Below are 19,328 nucleotides of genomic sequence, written 5' to 3' on the forward strand. Positions count from 1 at the left end.
TTTGGACTTCAAAGATTTTGATTCCTAAGGTTTCTAACTTGTTCTTGGCTTCAGGATGGCATAGTTGGATGTAGAAGCAGCTGAGTCTAGCTTAGCACTGTGCCAGGGCCAGGAGGGCTAGAGTGTGGCCCATCTGAGCTGAAGCCAAACAGGAGACCCAGTTCATATATTCATATATTTTAATTGTTAAACCTTTATTGAGTTATAAATGCTATATATTTAATATGTACAATCTGTGTGTGTGTATATATATGTGTGTGTGTATGTGTGTGTGTGTATATATATATATATATATATGTATATATATATAATCTCCATGAGATCATCACCACACTCAAGGCAATAGGCATAACCATCACCTCCAAAGGTTTCTTGTGCTCTTGGTGTGTGTGGGTGTGTGTGTGTGGTAAGAACGCTTAACATGAGATCTACACTCTTACCAAATTTTGAAGGACACAATACTGTATTGTCAACTGTACTGTAGAGACTATTTTATACAGCAGGTCTCTAGAACTCATTCATCTTGCATAACTGAAACTTTACGCCCATTGTATTTTCATTTCCCACATCCCCTGGCAACCACTATTGTAATCTCTGCTTCTACGATTTTGACTATTTTAGATAATGTATTAGAAAAATTCTATTTTTCACCTGTGTCTCTCTGTTACTCCTCACATAGAATACTTTGCTTCTGACACTTCTGGTTTCTAAAACATGTGTGGGTTTCCCCCCACCGAGTGATCCTCTGTGACAGCAGCTGGGTGTCGTACAATGTAACTCAATTCTGACACTCTATCTAGACAGAGCAGCAAATCCCACAGGTTAAGTTCAAATAGCAGATCCTCAGATTGTCCACAACTTCTGTCTGACTTGTCTACAAATCAAAGGTTCCCATAACCCACTTTGGAATCAATTAATTTGCTAGAGGGGCTTGCTGGGTTCAAGGAAACATTTACTTACATTTACCAGTTTATCAAAAGATAGGGTGAAAGATCGTGATGAACAGCCACATGAAGAGATACATAAGGTGAGTTCTGGGAGGGCCCTGAATGCAGGAGATTCTGTCCCCATGCAGTTTAGAACATCATGCTCCTGGAAGTTCTCCAAACTCCATACTTTTGATAATTTTATGTAATTTCATTACATATTTATGATGAATATTAACTCCATCTTTAGTCCTTCTTCTTTCTCAAGAGAATGTGGGGCGAAGCTGAATATTTTAAGCTTCCATTCATGGCTTGTCCTTTCTGGCGACCAGCCCTCATCTGGGAGCCTTGAGGAGCCCACTCAGAGCTCCTTTATTAGAATCAAAGACACTCCTCTCTATCACCCTAGAAATTACAAAGGTTTCAGGAGCCCTGTGTCAGGAATTGGGATCAAAGACCAAATATGAGACCAAAAGATGTTCCCAATCTTCTTCTTATTTAGGAAATTATAAAGGTTTCAGGTGCTCTGTGTGAGGAACTAGGGAAAGAGACCAATACATATTTTTTATTATCTCACACATTTATAAGTGGAATCATGCATACTTTGTCTTCCTGTGACTGGCTTATTTCAATTAGCACAATGACTGGACAGTCCAACTTAGACCTCAAAGAAATTACACCTCCTTTTGCCAACTGAAGTGAGGCTGAATCATGGACAACACACTACCAGGAACTGACCTAGTGACAATAAACTACAACTGACATGTGTCATAGAGTCAGCTTTAAATGATGGAGGTGTTAACAATTTTCAGTCAGATAAGGGATACTGTCTTTCACACTAATTGAAGGAGAAACCAGCATGAGATCCAGTGTGGATTCAAGGATCACAACTAGCCCAAAGCCCCGTGGCTCTCTTCTGCACCAAGCACCTGGAGGCAAACTTGTGGAGAGATGCAGTGGGGGAGCCTCTCAGAAGCACTTTTACCAAAAAGAAACTGAGTGATACTTAAAGGTACTATTTAAATGATAGGATCAGACCTCAAATAAACAGATTAGACATGTAGGTTATTTTTTTCTTGCTAATCAATTTGAGAGGAAGGTTGATTAATTATAGACAAATCAAGAAGTTACATTATTTCTGTGCATCTGAAATGATTTGTGAGTTAAATGTTTTCTATTCTGCTACACTGATGAATGAATTAAAAGAAAATCTAAGAAGAAAGCTATGTTAAATTTTTATTGTATTTCAAACTCTCAGCAAAATGGAAAATATTTGTATTATCCAAACATGCATATGTATTTACATCCACTTATCCTGAAAGAATCAATTATAATAAGTAAAAAATACTTTATCTTAGCATTTGGTACAGATGTGAGTTGGGTGTTCTCCAATACTTCCTAGTCTGACTTAATATACACATAATAGTTTAATTTACTTCACAAACCTAAGCAGATCTCAAAAAAATATGTTGTTATAGGGAAGTGACTTCCTTTTTATGCAATTGATGGCATCACACAAAAAAGCAAGTCCCTACATGTTTGCCTGTTGTTAACATTGACAACACATGCCGTTTTCCACATTTAAGCTTCTTGACTGTTCCATGTTATTACTTTCCTCCAAGATATAAATTTAGCAGAAACAATTCAATAAGTATTAAAGAGTGGAAGTATTTTCACAAAAGGGGGACAGGAACAATTTTTTCCTACTTGTTTATAAGTATTCATTTCTTACTCTCCCTCTGCAGGGAGGCACATAGCATCATTTCCCTGTTCTTACTGCCCTACTCTGACCTCTGCTTCCCCGCCTGTGTTTGACTGAGAGAAACCTCTCTGGCTGCATTTTGGGAATGCAAAAAGCCAGCTAAGCCTCCCCACAAGGGTTGCTGTTGCTCAGAAGGAGCCCTTACCTGGCTGGTTGTGGTAGCTGCCACTACATGCTGGAGAGCTGCTGGGAACCTGTGCCTAGGATTAGCCGCTGTGCTGTACTGTGAGGTGGAGGGCCTGGCGTTCCTCCCTTGCCACCATGACCATAGCCTCCGACCACATTAGACTGCAATTCAATAAAATTCAAATTTTTAGTTGCCTGGAGAAGCTGGGCAGTGGGCCCAGAGGCCCTTTCAAACCAGGGTATTTACAGTTATTTTAATCTGAGGGAGGTGCCATTATTTCTCTGCCTCACCAGACAAGCAAAACTGGACAAACACAGAGGCTGGTAAGATATAAAGTCTTGAAGAGGAAGTTGGGCCAGAGTCTCTTGCAGAGGGAAAAAAATGAGAGCAAATCCAGGTGTATGGTTCGTTGTGCTAATTTGTTGTCTATTGTCAGTTCTCATGGATAAGTTCAGGTAGAAATGATACAATAGATAAATGATGGGAGAATGTATATGCAAACATACCATTTTGTGTAACGAGCCTGTAGCCAGCACACTGAAGATTTTATGATTTTATCAAACCATGTGAATATTATTAGAGTTACCTCCTCTTCCTGTTGAGTTAAGTTGGATACCAGAGTGATGATTACAGTGATTTAACTTTGCCAGGACATCCAGACTCAGCTTAGTACTAGTTCTACTCAGAGATGTGGAGGAACAGTACCCATGACACAGCCTTGGAAGAGCAGTGCTGCTTGGTGGTCATGCCAGCAGAGCACCTATAATGAGGATGAAATGAGTAAACATATGCAAAGAACATAAAGCTGTATCTGGCACATAGGTACTACTTAAAGTGTGGACTGCAGACCAGCAGCATGAGCTTATTAGAAAAGCAGATTCCTAGGCCTGGCTCCAGAGCTACAGCTTGAGAATCTGGATTTCAACAAAATTCCTATTGACATGAATCATTTGAGAAGCATTGCTACGTAATTGTTGGTTTTGGTATTTAAAACTGGCTTTTACTAGACTACATGATCAAGGTGAGCTGGATATCCCTGCTGATTTGCTTTTCCCTTCCAGGCTCTGAGCCCCAGGAAGAAACTTTGTCCTCTTTGATACTGGCCTCTGCTTATCCTGAGATTTTGGTGGCCAATGAACTGTGTTCCTGTGAGCCTATGTCCTATACCACCCTCAACCTACATCCTGACCTTGAATGTTTACTTTGCATCCAGATCCTGATACTTCTGACTCCACTGGCTTATTTTAACCTCTAGTCTCCATTTGTGTCTTTGCTTGCCAGCTTTACTGGGTGTCTTAAATTATATTCTTCATCCTGATGCCTTTGCAGTTCAGCCAGAAGGTTCTGTGCCCAACTGCACTCCCTGAACAAAACAAAACAAAATAAAACAAAACGAAATAGTAGGAACATAGTAGGGGAAATAAAACAAGTTCAGATTATTTAACACTTTTCTCCTATGCTCCACCCTACACAGAAACATTTGGCTTTTATAGTTGGCTCTCAGATGCAATTTTCTAACAGATTTTATAGCAGAAAAGAGAGCCAGGCCTTTAAAGAATTCTCAGGTCAACAAAGCAAAATTTGCTCTGTTTATGGTATGGGTGTGGCATTTGGACCTCTTTGCAGCCAATATTCCTTTGGCTTTAGGAAAGAGTCCATTGCCACACCTGCTTGCTTTATTTCACATCAAATTGTCTTTAGTAAAGAGGTTTGGAAACAGAGACCTTCCATAGGCATTCATGCCAAGTTTATCACAATTCCACGATGCTTGGCTAATAATGCAATGAGAATGGATGACACCAGGATGCCAGGGCCCTTGGTGTGTGGTGAATTGAAAGAATGTAATTGTATGTGAAATGGACGGAAGAAATGCTTCAAGGGCATACTGGCACCTAACTTAAAGTAGCAGGGGAGCCCTGTGGAGAGGCAGGAATTCATAGCAGTAAGCTTTGTATCCAGCTATGGATCAAATTGGAAAAGAGGAGAAGTTAGTTATTCGTAGACTGTGAAATTAATGTGCCCCATAAACCATTTCAACTGTGGATGTCCGAGCTGCTTGGAAGGACTACTGGGCCATCCACAATTATTGATGGCCTCTTCTGTGTATGGCACTTAAGGAAACATCCAAGGGGCAGAAAGGAGACGTATAACACTTAGATCCTTTCCTCTAAAAATACTTACAGTCCCATAATGCATGTGAGACATATGTGAACATTAGGAAAGGTCATCAAAACATGACTGTTGGTTTGACCCACGAGCTGGACCCTGGCAACTGAAGGCTCCCCAGTCGTCTCCTGTGCCTTGGAATGTGTGTTATGTTAGCATTCCACGTGCCCAGAAGGTGCTCCAACTTGTGTCCTTAAAATAGAAATATGGTATCGAGACTTCTGAACTGGGTATGTGACTGAACCCAGTTAAGATCTCTAGATAAAATTTTAAGATGTGGTGGACAGGTATAAAAAACTACTCATCTTGCCCAAGACAAACCTGGTAAAACCCCTTGTTTTTGAACCTGCCACCTACCAATCTGGAACAGTCTGCCTCTTTTTTTGGTTTCTTCCTGTACTCCTATTATGGGGGCCCATTTCAAATTACACCTGGAAAGCTCTTGCCCAGGGTTGTGAACCAATAATATATGAATGTGAAATGGAAATAAACTTTTGCAAGGAGTTAGTTAACGGTCCCACATGAATAACAGAGTAAAGGTTACTTCTATCTGGTCTATAGGTGTCAGAACAGTGTCAAGGAGAAGGTGGGATTGGAGCTATAACTTTGGAGGATCAATTTATATTCTTTGTATATTGCACTCACAATTGTGTAAACACAGAAACTTGTGACCGGGGTGAAGCCTGGATGGAAAAAGAAGATGAATGTTAGGGGCCCAATAAGTGACTTTTCTTTTTTTTTCTTTTTTGCATTCCCAAGGTTGAACATATTGACAGGAAATACATAGGAGTCAGACACTTGGAGAGAACGTCAGTATTAGCACTGATAATGTTATAGGAGAGACTCCCAGGAACTCAGTTCTCGCTGACGCAGTGAAGAATTATAGGATAGTGAGCCTATTAACATGAAAACAAGGTTTATTAATGCTAAATTCTAATAGGAAAGCAAAAGCAAGGTTGGCTAGAAGTAGGGTGGCCAGAGGTCGGGTGACCAGCTCCCAAGCCTCTGTGTGGCAAAAAGAGCCAAGAAGGCCAAGAGGCCAAGAGAGTGAGTCTTTTGTTCTGAGGACTGGTATAGTTGGTGGAGTGGGGTTGAGGCACATTCTGATTGGTGAGTAAAGGTGGTGCCAGCTTCCCCCAGGGAGAAACAATGACCCAAACATAGGTATGTGTGGGGGTCTGTTAGCCTGAATCCTTGTCTTGCTCCAGACTTTATTTGTTTATTTTGCATGCGTGATGAGAGGCAGACAGTTAACCAAAACTGTTTATGGAGCCTTTCTTTGGGCACTGTAGACTCCTCCTTTTCCCCCCTTCCAGGCCTTGGGGTGAATACATAGTCTCAGGGTTTTCCTTTTCCCGGCTGGTGGAGATGATGTGCACAGACTTTCAAGGGCACCCCCCTCCTACACTATCATAGTTTCACTTGTTGTTTGAAAAGCCTAGCAGCCTTATCCAACTAGGCTCAGGATTATTGGGTCAATGTGTGAGCTTTTGCTTTTAGCCTCCTGTATTAAGCTCTTTGTTAGATTGCAATGACGAGGGCCCCACCTTTATTTCCCCTCTGGCTGCTCATTCCACTGTAACAATAGAAGCTCCATTGAAGGACTGGAGCAATTGGTGGCTGCATTCATTTTAATACTTTATTGCGGACATAGGCAGAATTAGCTGCCCATCACTAAAAGAGCTGCTCAGCCACTAGCCAGGCTGCATGGAGACAGGGCCTTACTGCATGGCAGAGAACAGGTAGAATGCACTGTCTGCAGGCAGGCAACTATGAAAGAGAACCAGAAGGTGCCTTACCTTGCTGGCTTATGGCTTTTTCCAAAGTTCACCAATCAGAAAAGCAATTTCTCCTCCCTTGGGAACATATATCAGCCCTATCCACATGCCTGATATTATTCCCCAGAGTTTATTCTATTTTTAATAGACTCTCTAAGTTGATTTCTGTGATACCAATCATATGAACAAACAACACCATCATTGATGTTTCTTTAAATCTGTACATTTTGTGACATCAACATGCATATATATTGAATGTGCATATAGTTTTTGTTGTTAAACTAGTTTTTATGTGTTTGATACAGTATTATAACTATAAGAATAAAGCTTTAGAATAAGGATTTCAGTGCTTAAAAATTGTCACCTCTTGCCCTGGCTGGGTCACTAAGTTGGTTGAAGTGTTATTCTGTGTACCAAAAGGTTGCGGGTCCAATCCCTAGTCAAGGTGCATAAGGGAGATAAGCGGTCGATGCTTCTCTCTCTCCCTCTCCTTTCTTTGGTTTCTAAACAACAACAACAACAACAACAACAACAACAACAAATTCCCCATATCTTCATGTGAACATTAAAAAGCCTGTGACCTCTTTTCCTGACCAATAAATTTGTTACACACTCATAATTTAAAGTTATTGTCCTGAAGATCTTTACACAGATGATTGCTGGAGAGCTCCTTTTCCATCAGCCTGATTTAATAGACTCTGGATGATAAGAGAAGACTTAGGATAAACAAGGAAACTGCAGCATTCGGACTGTTATGTGGAAGGCAGATGAGATTCACTCTGAATGGCCTCATTGCACATAACTAAGAGCAAAGATGAGAAGTCATGTGGAGATATTTTACATACACATAAAGAAAAATTTTCCAACAATGTGAACCACTTAAATATTAAAGAGGGCTTTCTTGGGAGACTGTGAATTTCCTATCTCTAGAAATTTACAAATCAAATGGCAGGGATTTTTTTCGTGGTTCTTTTAAGCAGCACATGGCTGGTTGGCTAGATCAAAATCTTGTAAAAGCCTGCTCTAAAACTAGTGGCTCACCGGCTGTGTTACATTAACCCAGGGAGTGTGTAAAATATAAAGACTTCTGGATGGAGATTCTCATTCAGTGAGCTTTGGAAAAGCTGCATTGTGTAGATCAGAGCTTCCCAAAGGGTGTCATGTTGGGCCATGAATGGGCTTTCGTTGGGGGCATCAAGACCACCTTGAGGCTCACGGGATTCAGGAAAGCTGTCACACTCCTGCTTGTGGTCTATTGTGAAAGGTGCAGATCAACATCTGCAAATGATAAAAGCTGCATAGGGCAAAGTCCAGGGGTAACCAGGTGCAAATGTCCAGGTGTCCCCTCTCAGTGTGACTGCTTGACAGGGATGTGTTTAATTTTCCCAGGGATGATGTGTGGCAACATGTGCAGAGTATTGCCAATCAGGTAGGCTCACCCAAGCCTCGGTGTCTAGGGTTTTTATTGGTGGTCACTACCTGAGTAACTGGCCTTAGTTATTTAGTGCCTAGCCCCCTGAGATCAAGCTGATAAAGCATGGTCCAGGGCTGAAGGCATACAGAAACCTTTACATCAGGCAGGGTATTCCAAGTGCTCAGAGGTTATCACCCAGTAACCAGGCAAGATCCAGTCCTCTCTTCCATAATCTTACTGTTTGAGCAATACAGACCTGCTGAGTTGACCCTTGGATGTACAGGCCTTAAGATATAGCTCGGTATGTTGATCCCTTCAGCACTCAGGAGGCCCTCTACCCCAGGCCAGGTGCTATAGCCATGATCACGCTCTTTGGGGCTCCTCAGGGTCAGAAGCAAGTGCGGTGGGGAAAGTTGGAAAGAGCCAGGCAATTCTGAGAAGCAGAAAGGCTTGGGGTGTTTAGGACTAGATGATTAAAGATTTTTCAAACTATCGTGTTTATGATTCTTGGATGCAAAACTCCTTGCAAATGCCTGTGCCTTTTTCTCTCTCTGGATACTTAACTGATTAAGTTTATTTTCTGGCCAAAGAAAATACATTTTGGAGAAGTATTTGCAACAAATGCAATGGCCTTTTGAGGATGAGAAATAAATGTGAGAAGAAAGTATCCTAGCTGCATCCCTAGAGGATGAGGTGCTGGGAAACTCTCAGTTCAGAGGGTACTTATGTTAAGAAGGAATGGGGGGAAGGTAGGAGTGCTTCTCTGATAGGCTTTTATAAAGAGCTCAGAACAAAAGACTCTGATTGAAAAATGGTATAATGGCCCTGGCTGGTGTGGCTTAGTGGATTGAGTGCCAGCCTGTGAACCAAAGGGTCACCAGTTCAATTCCCAGTCAGGGCACATGCCTGGGTTGCAGGCCAAGTCCCCAGTAGGGGGTGTGTGAGAGGGAACCACACATTAATGTTTTTCTTCCTTTTTTCCTCCCTCCCGTTCCCTCTCTAAAGTAAATAAATAAAATCTTTAAAAAATAAATTTTTAAAAAAGTAAAGAAAAATGGTGAAATGAAAGATGTGGAATAAACTATTGAACAATGCATTTTCAATTTTTTGTGGGAACTCCAGCACATTATGTGTGTCTCTAGGTCCAAGTTATCTTATTAGCTAATGGGATTAAATCAATCTATCTTTGCATGATTATAGTACTAAATATAAAGATTATTTTTGAGAAATTTGTAAATGTAAATGCTAATTAATTATCAGGTTAATATTTTGCAATCACTAAAGCTAGTTTATAGTAGATATCTGCCCTCATTTATTAAATATATCTTAGAAATGAATTAATTTGCATTTTGGTGTCAGCTTTCTTCTTTGTAATTTGCTACCAGCAAACTACACCATATTTCTCCAATTTTCTCTGCACATCATTGTTCTCTCTTGACATCTAAGATATATTTCTTTCCTGGTTCTCTCTCTTTTTCTCTGACATTTCTTGTTCCCATTTTTGGGTCCCTACTTCTGCCTGTCCTTTGTATACAGTTGTGCCCAAAATATATTTATAGGTTCTATTCTTTTTAAAAATATTTCATTTATTTATTTTTAGGGAGGGGGAAGGGAGAGAGAAGGCTCAATGCGTGGTTGCCTCTCATAGCCCGCTATACTGAGGATCTGGCCCATAACCCAGGCATGTGCCCTGGCTATAGGGTTCTATTCTTAATGTCTTATCTTTTCCTTTTATGCTTATTCCTTTACAAATATAATTAAATAAATGTTTATCGAGTGTCTACTCTATTCCAGACAGTAAGTAGGGCGGTGGGGACAAGTAGTAAAAGGCAAAGACCCTGGCCTCAAAACCTTTAGCTTCTCAAAAAAATTGACAATGACATCAGTTCCTTGCTTCTGCCGTCCCAACCCCAAATCATATACTGAGCATTTCTGCTTGGATGTCCTGTGGGTACTGCATGCTTAGTGTAGAAAAATGCTAAACTCATTTTCTTTCCCTAGAAATCTACTCTTTGTGTTCCCTTTCTCTATGAAATAGCATTATCCCATGCTTTCCTATCAGTAAGTTTGTCTTCCTCTTTGTAGCTGTTCTGCTGTCTATTTCTGTTTATTTTGCCTCTGATATGTCTTTCAGGTCCATTTCCTTCTCTCCATTTTCACTGTCTTAGTTAAGTTCTCCACTGGCTCTCACTGGGATAGGGATAGCCTCTAAATTATGTCCATGTTTCCAGATCATCACATGACTTCAGAGTTACCTTTCTACTCATATTACCTATACCTTTGCATTTTGTTCTTCTGCTTACTTTCATGTAGCCTGCAACCCTGCATGGAAGTCCTGGCTACTCTGTTGTCTCCCAGCATTTTCACACATGCACTCATGTCCTAGCAGCATCAGAGCAGACAGAATTCCATGCACAAACCCATGGCTTGCCATATATTGGTGCCTCTGTTCATCCCTGAAACTGGGATTTCCTTCGTCTCCATCTTTGCTTGGTGAACTTCAAGATTCAAGGCTTAGATTCTTCTTCTGTGAAGTTCCTTCATCTGAGAACCTGTCTCCATGTTTCCCAGGGAGCTGTTTCCACATCTCCCAATTCTTTGTTTCTATTTCTAACTTAGTTTTTGTGTCTCCAGGAACTTGTTCAGTCTGGCCCAGAGTACGTGGTCAGTTCTTCTCCCTTCTTCCCCCCTGTGGCTGATGAGTAAGCAAAATGAAATTTATCATACTTCTATATGGAAGTCTCTGTCACTATGTGATCCTTAACAACTTATTTTAGCCTTAGAAAAGACTGGACTTCTAAACAGGTGATGGATTGATTGATGTAAATGCAATTGTGAAATGTAAACTTTGACTTGCTGAGTTTACATTTAGCTGGGAATTACATCTTGGTACAAAAAAATAATTTATTTTTTCATATTTCCAGGCTCTTCTTTTTAAAAATATATTCTGATAAAGCAGTTACACCTGAAAAATTAAGATAGTCCAGTTGCCTTACATCTTTTCAGCAGCTGTGTTAAAGGAACTAAAAGCATTTTGAGATTTTTGCAAAGCATAATTACTTTAGATTCTATGCCTACTTTGTTCTTAATGTTATACCTCACACTTTAATGAAGAATATACTGAATAGTGATAAGATTTTCTTATAGGTTATTGGGAATGTAATTGAAAAGGCATTTAGTTAATTCTACCTATTCTAGCTATATATTTATTCACAAGCTGGTTATATAACCTATTGTCACCATTTTTCAAGGTAGTGTTGTTTAGTCCAGTTATTATGGGGTTTTCTTTAAGTGCTAGGTACTCTAGGGTAATGCGTGGATAAGTTTATTGTTGCTGCGGGCTGCTCCAGGAGTACATTCCTACTAATCTGATTGTCTCCACAGGGTGGGTTTTGTAGATATACTTCAGCTCATTTACAGCTCTGGATAACATGACAGTTGTGGGACAATAAGGATTTAGTAATGCTGTTGGTATGTTAGGCTGCATGAGGGTATTTTCCTGGATTCTTCTCAGACTTAATATTATTTCCAAGGGATTTTTCTTTTGTGGTGTTCAATCTAAGAAGATAGCAAAAGAAGACTTAGGATTCTCCTTGCCTAAACATTTAAACATAAAATCACTCAGGATACAGTAAAAAATGGGGATAAAAATTGGGGAGAATATTAAACTGACTTCAAACATTAACTGTTTTTAGCGAATTGGGTAGTGTAGAGGGATCTATCAATATGGTACTATTAAAACAAAAATGAGTTTTAACTATATTTTTCCCTAACTGAATGTCTACTATGTTATGATACTTCAGCTATTACTCATTAATAATTGCATAATTCATGAGGCAAGTCAAACCAAGGTCTATAGTGATCAGAGAAATGGTCCACGCCCCCAGCAGGTTCAGCTGTTGTGGCCATCTAGACACACAAAAAGGGGGTTTTACTCCCTTTTTGTCTTTAGTGACAGTCCCATCTGCTGAAGTCTGCATACCTCCTGCCCCAGTCATAAAGGCTAGTAGCAAGTGCTCCTGACTCCAGGACGTTTTCATGTCACCCTCAGGCTGTGTCCGGTGCCTGTCTATTGCACATCTCTATCACTGTGTTTTTTTCATCTCATGTTTGTAATTATCTGTTCCTGGGTCAGTTTCCACCTTTAGCCTATGAGTTCCTTGAGGTCAGAGGCTGTTCTTTACTCATTTATGCCTAGCACTATGTCTCCATTGTAGTGGTAAATATTGTATGAATGTTTGTATAATGAATAAATGAAGCCAACTCTTAGGGAGTAGAATTTTCATTGCTGTGCAGTACCACTGAAAGCTCTCATTTTGAAAGCTTTGAAAGGTGGATTAAACATAATATCATGTAAAGTTTATGAACCCATCTGAATCACTGCATTAAACTACTGTGTTTAATCTAGTTCTAAAATAAAAGCAATATCTCTTGTCCTCTAGTTATTTAAAATCTGTATTCTTAAAAGAGAAAGTGGAGGTGTGTTAAAAAGTATAGAGACAGTCATAAGTGTAAATTACTTGCCAATATAATCTCTTGAGTTCATATTTAATAAAGATAAGTTACTCCATCAATAATTGCTCCATGTGTGAGGATATTTGTACATAAATCACTTAGTTTGGCTTGTATCTAACACTGATGGGACATAATTGATCTTTAAAATTTTTATGAAGAATCACAGACTGTGAAATTAAAGGCGGTTGTATTGCCTAACTTTGCCTTTCCATCAAGCAGACACCTGTTTTCTTGGTAGTGGAAACCTTGTTTTGTATGTATTATTGACCATTTCATCAATTAACTCTGTCTCACAATAATTAAAATCATGTTACTTTTTACTTTATATCAGGAAAACCTACTAGAGTTTTCTAACCTGACACATTGCCAGCTAAGGTATTGTTCGCAGCAGCCGCCCCCCTGCCCCCCGCCCCTGCAATGTTTAAAGCAGGCACTAACACCCACATATTTTGTTTTCTGGCTCATGATTTGATATACCAGTTTGTCACTTAAATTTTGTATTGCACCATGTTATGTGCAATACGAGATAAGTGTTGGAATGTCCAGTGAGCCAGTTTTATCCTATTTTTGTCAATTTATAACAAACTGTTTCTTTAAATTTTACTTTCTTTTTTCTTTCTTTACTTCTATTATTTTTCAGAAACTATTTTCCACCAACCTTATTTCCACTTTTTGTTTAAGAGTCTGTGGAAGACCAGCTGAAGACCACTCTGATTGTTCCTGCCCATTCAGTGGCTGAGCAGTGGGCGCTGTGGATCAGTCTTCATGGGGAGCTGCTCTGCAGGCACAGAGGCCATCTGCACCTTCAGATCTGCCTGTGACCTTGAGTTGAGGATCAGTAAATTTGGGGACTAAAGCAGTCTATTCCCCCTGAAATTCCTCCTTGGTCACAGCCTTTTCAGCCTTCGTCAGCAGCCTGCTCTTCCTTTGCACTCTCTTCAGGATCTCTGCAGAACTACAGATCAGGCAGGACCTCACATGGGTGCTCACAGGAGATGGTGCCCAAGATGTTCAGAACTTCCAGGGCCAGCGTCCACCACCTCAGACCCACTGGGTGAGCTCCCTTGTGTTGCGTAGGATGGCAATGTTCACATGACACAGAGGAGAGTCTTGGTTACATAGGACGATGGTAGGCAGGTTAACCTGAGACACCTCTGTGAAAGGCAGGTGGTCAGCCCTGGGGTCAGTCACAACGGGAAGTCGTGGAAAGTTTCCCGGAAAGCTGCCTGGATCTGGTTAGTGAAGGTCTCTGGAGGGAAATGGCTAACAGTAGGAGTGGCTGCAGAGGCAGCAGCAAACTTTAGTACAGCTCTCTGGCCAGTATTCCTGGATGATATGGCACTGACACCAGCCAGGTTTTAATGGCAAATGACATAAGCTGACAGCAGAAGCTTTTCTCAGGTTCTTTTCGTATTTATCATGTAGATGCCATCACTTCTCCTTTTACATGTGGAAGCCAAGGTGGGTGCCACCTAAGTGGGTTCCTGCTGCCAACCACTTAAGGACATCCAGATATTGTGAAACTTTCCCTTAAGTTATGAGGGGAACCCAGAACAACACCATATGGACCCTTCTCTGGGTAGTGTGGGAAGGCTCTACTTTCTCATTTTTCATAGATATTGTCATTATCCTGGGAAAGAGAATAGTTATGGTAAACTAAATAGTGCATGATAGTTAAAGCTTGTAAATGAAATTGGAAATTATTATGGGTTTATGTATTTGTCCCATCCATAAAAATTCATGGTCCTTTAGGGCATCTATATTAGTTTCCTAGTGCTGTTGTAACAAGTTACCACAAATTTATTAGCTTAAAACAGCATAAATTTTCTATCTGACAGTGTTGGAGGTCAGACATACAAAATGAGTTTCACAGGTGTTGACTGGTTTCCTTTTGGAGGCTTTATGGAAAAATCTATTTTGTTACTTCTTCTAAAGCTTATAGAGGCTGCCTGTGTTCCTTGGCTTATGACCCATTCCTCCATCTTCAAAAGCAGCAATCACATCACTCTGACTTCTGCTTTGGTTACATTGAGCCCACTTGGATAATCCCAGACAACCTCCTTATATTAAGGCTCTTAGTCACATATGCAAAATCCCTTTTGCTATGTGTGTTAGAGGTCCCCAAGATCACCCTCAAGTTTGATGCTTTGCTAGGGTGACAGACCTCAGCATATAGTCATACAGCTATGATTTGTTAAGGCAGAAAAAAAATATAGAGCAAAGTCAACCAAGGGAAAAGGCACATGGGGCAAAGTCTAGGGGAAAACAGGTGCAGGATTTCAAAGGTCTTTTCTCAGTGGAGTAAAACAGAATGTCCTTAATTCTGCTAGCCATGAGTTGTGACAACACACATAAAATGTTGCTAACCAGAGAAGTTCATTAGAGACTCAGTGTCCAGGGTTTTTCTTAGGGCTGGTCACAGGGGCATCTTTTGCCTGCCTTGTACCAAAACTTCAGGCTCCCAGGAGGAAAGCAGGTGTTTACCACAAATCATATTGTTTGCACAAACATTTTAAGCACTGTGAGCCACTCTTATCAGTCAATGGTGGGAACCCTATAAAATCTAAAATTCCAGATGCTAGTCAAGGGGCTAATCTAGTTAGTAGGTCTTTTCAAGTCTAGTGGTTTAGGACCGTTATGTTGACTCTTCTCTGAATCAAAGGAGTTAGGATGTGGACACATTTGGGGGTATTATCATTCTGCTGTATTTTATTTAGTTTTATATTCGCAGCTCTATCCCAGTGCGTTGCATACAGTGGGAATACAGAAAATGCCTTTTTGCTCATTGACCTGTGGACCATGAGTTGGCATACTCCCTATAGCTCTGTCTTAGTGAATGGCATTACCATCCATCTAGGACCTCAATAGAAAATCTATTTTGAGTCCTCCCTTTCTCTTGCCTTTTGTATGCAATCAATCACCAAGTCCTATTGATTCTACACTCAAGATGTTTCTTGATTCCAACTCACTCCCCCAGGACCACTACCACTACCGTGAGAGTTGAGAGTTGGGTCTTCAACCCTCTTTGTCTATAACCTCTAGGCTTGTTTCAAGCTTCTAGTTTTGTTTCCCTCCAATCCATTCTCCAGGTAGAGAGGCATGCGTGTTCTTTAAGGAACACAAACTGATTGTGTTGTTGCTCTATTAAAAACCTTTCAGTGGTCCCTGTCTACCTCACAAGACTCAATTTTGACCCTCTTTTACCTTGCACACTGTACAGTGTATGGTTACATTGGATTTCTCTTGGTCATTCAAGCAGAACAGGCCCCTCCTTTAGGATTTTGCACGAGATCCTAAACACTTTCCTCCTTCCTTGCCAAGTGAATTCCAATTATCGCTCTACTTGAGTTTCCATGAAAACATTTCTTCCTCAGGGAGATCTTACCAGGCATCTAAACAGGTTAGGTCCTTCTATTTCCTGGTCTTATGTACTCTGTGCTTTGCCCATTATTATACTTAACCCAAATGTTGTTATTTTGCTTCTCTTCCCTGATAAATTATAATCTCCATTATGGCGGGGACTCTTTTATTAGCCATTGTATCACTAGTATCTAGCACATGGATTGGACCTAGTGAGTTTTCAGTAAGTATTTCCTAAATGAGTGAATAAATTAGCATTGAAAGTTTTTATGAATGATTGCATAGCTGCTTTGGAAAACAGTCTGGTGGTTTCCCAAAAGCTTAAACATAGAGTTACCATATAACCGAGCAACTGCTCTCCTATGTGTGTGTGTGTATATATATATATATATATATATATATATATATATATATACCCAAGAGAAATAGGGAGAAAAAAAACTGTCACAAAACCTTGTACATAAAATTCATAGCAGGATCTTATTACAATAGTAGCCAAAAAGTGGAAACAACTCAAAATCTTCATTAACTGATGAAATAAATAAAATGTAGTCTATCCATGCAATGGAATATTATTTGGTAATAAAATGTATTAAGTGCTGATACATTCTACAACATGGATGAACCTCAAAAACATGCTAAGAAGCCAGTCAGGAATGATCATATATGATTTATGTGAAATGTCCAGCACAGACTGATTTATATGGAGAAAAGGTAAAGTAGCAGTTGCCCAGACTTGGAGAAGTTGGAAAGAAATGTGGAATGACTACTAATGATTATGGAGTTTCTTTTTGAGGTGATAAAAATGTTCTAAAATTGATACGGTGATGGTTGCACAATTCTATGAATATACTAAACACCACTGAATTCTGTATTTTAAATTTGTGAATTGTATAGTATGGGAGTTATATGTTAATAAAACTGTTATTATAAAAAATAATGACTGAAAACTCACCAGTTCATCATTCAACTTTGAAAGAGAGCTGATGGTGATTGTGTCTAATTTAGATTAGGAAAACACTGAACTCAAGAAATATTAATTGGATGAGTGGATGGCATATCATTCTCTATTGACTGAAATGTCTGGCCAGCTAGTTCACCTCCAACTCAATCAAGTAAGTGCTTTCCCTTGAGACAACCATTGTACTTTGGTATAGAACAGAAGAGTTTTATGCATATTTTGTCACATCACAATGTTTTAAAAGAAGTGAACTTAAGGATAGAGATTAATAAAGTTAACAATTTTTATTGATTCATCAAGGACACTCTTAAGTGAAACAATACCGCCCCCCCTCCCCCCGCCCACACACACATGCCAGGTACAGAGAATGCAATGACTAATTCAGCAGAGGTGCCCATAGTTTGGCTCATCAACTCACATTGTTTTGCACTGTAAGTGCTATAAAAACCCCAAGAAAAAGGCAAATGGTTGCTTCTTATTATTACAAAAATATTTTGACCTGATCTTCCTTCTGAAAGACTCTTGAGGACTCCTAGTGGGTATATTGCACTGTCCGCTTCTGTAGACCACAGTTCGAGAACTGCTGTCCTAAGGGAAATATAAAATCACAGAAGCCTTAATGGGATCTAGAATGTGTTTATAGATCTTCCTAGTACAGGCTGTGCCCAGTGGTCCTTACTTCTGGGGGTGATAATCATCTCAGGTTGGAAATTTTATGGTTAAGTTTCTCCTTAATGTAGTACACTTCTGATTATGAGAGCAGCATTGCTAATTGTTCATTATTGGATTGGCCAAAAAATTCATTTGGGTTTTTTCCATAGGATGGCTCTAGTAGCACTTAGTTGTCTTTAACTTCATTCAAAACAATTTTGTTAGATTGTATTGTGACAGCTGTCATATCAGCGTGCATTTAAAAAAATTAATCAAAATTGGTGAATTTTTGTGTAGTCATTTTACTATCAAGATGGAAGAAAATGTGCAACATTTTCAGCATATTATGCTTTATTATTTGAAGAAACATAAAAACGCAGCTGAAACACAATAAAGGATTTGTGCGGTGTATGGAGAGGGGGCTGTGACTGATCGAATGTGTCCAAAGTGGTTTTTGAAATATCATGCTGGAGATATCTCATTGGACAATGCTCCACGGTCAGGCAGACAAGTTGAAGTTGGTAGTGAACAAGTTGAGACATTAACTGAGAACAGTCAATGTTATACCATGTGGGAGATAGCTGACATACTCAAAATATCCAAATCAAGAAAGTTGTTGGTAAAAATGAAAAATATATCTTTTACTTTACAGAGAAAACTGTACAGAGTTTTTGGCCAACCCAATACTTAGCATTTCCTTGCTTTTCATGGTCAGAGGATGCAGCACAGAAATCACTTTAACCTTGTTTTATCTAAGGCCTCATTTTTTTCCCTCTTTCTTGCTTTCTTATCTAGAATAGCTTTGCTCTCTAGGAGGTAGAGATGGAGTCAGGGCCTTTGTGATAAGTAACCTTCCATGGTTTAAGAAATTCACAGTACTCTTCCTTGAGTATCTTTTCTGATGCTTAGGTTGGGTATGGATTAAAACATTCTGGCCTCTCTATATCTGTGAACTGAGATGCCAGCCGCCAAATTCTTGATTTGAGTTTAAAAGGTGACATTCTGAGCTTAGTTGTGGGCATAGTTAGCTTTGGCACATGAATCATTGTCTCAGCAATGACAGAAGGTAGAAACTGCCAAACCATTCTGTAATTTCCACTTAGGTTTTCAGATTGAGCTACCATAATTTGTGACAACATGATAATATGTCAGTGGCAGGTTCAAGTTTTGCATTGCGTTAATGTTGTCTTTGTTTAGCCTTTTACAACACCTTTCTTTGGGAAATACTAAAATTTGTCTCTGCGTTGCAGATTTGTCAGTGTGGCCAGGTGGCATTTAAAGAGCCTAATGAGAAAGATGACTCGGCTCCAAGTGACAATGTCAAAAGACACACTGCTGCTGCCCTGTCTCAGAGGTCTGGAATACAACCGACATTCTCAATTATTGCCCAGTGTCTCGTTGTCCCTGCTGCCTTCTCAGCACCCACCTTCTTCAAGCACGCCTCTCTTCATCTGTTCGAGTAGGTGCTTTGGCATGAAGGGAGCTGTGCTTTATCTCCCTAATGCATCTTACTGTCTTTGGCACATTTGTTCGCTGGTGGTGGTGCCAGGGCTCAGCTGTTACATGACAGGCTATGATAGAGTGAATAAATTGTAGTTGATTTTTCTTCTTGAAATACCCATCAGACTTTGTACTTTTCCTTTAAAAAAATGAAGGCTGCTTATTCAT

At 39.9% G+C, this 19,328-nt stretch overlaps 1 pseudogene; it reads right to left on the bottom strand.

Moving 5' to 3' along the window:
• Nucleotides 1-13,643: 13,643 nt before the first annotated feature.
• LOC114495006 lies at nt 13,644-19,111 on the bottom strand (annotated as a pseudogene).
• Nucleotides 19,112-19,328: the final 217 nt, after the last annotated feature.

Source organism: Phyllostomus discolor, chromosome 4 (assembly GCF_004126475.2).
Source record: "Phyllostomus discolor isolate MPI-MPIP mPhyDis1 chromosome 4, mPhyDis1.pri.v3, whole genome shotgun sequence".
Classification (NCBI taxonomy): Eukaryota; Metazoa; Chordata; class Mammalia; order Chiroptera; family Phyllostomidae; genus Phyllostomus; species Phyllostomus discolor.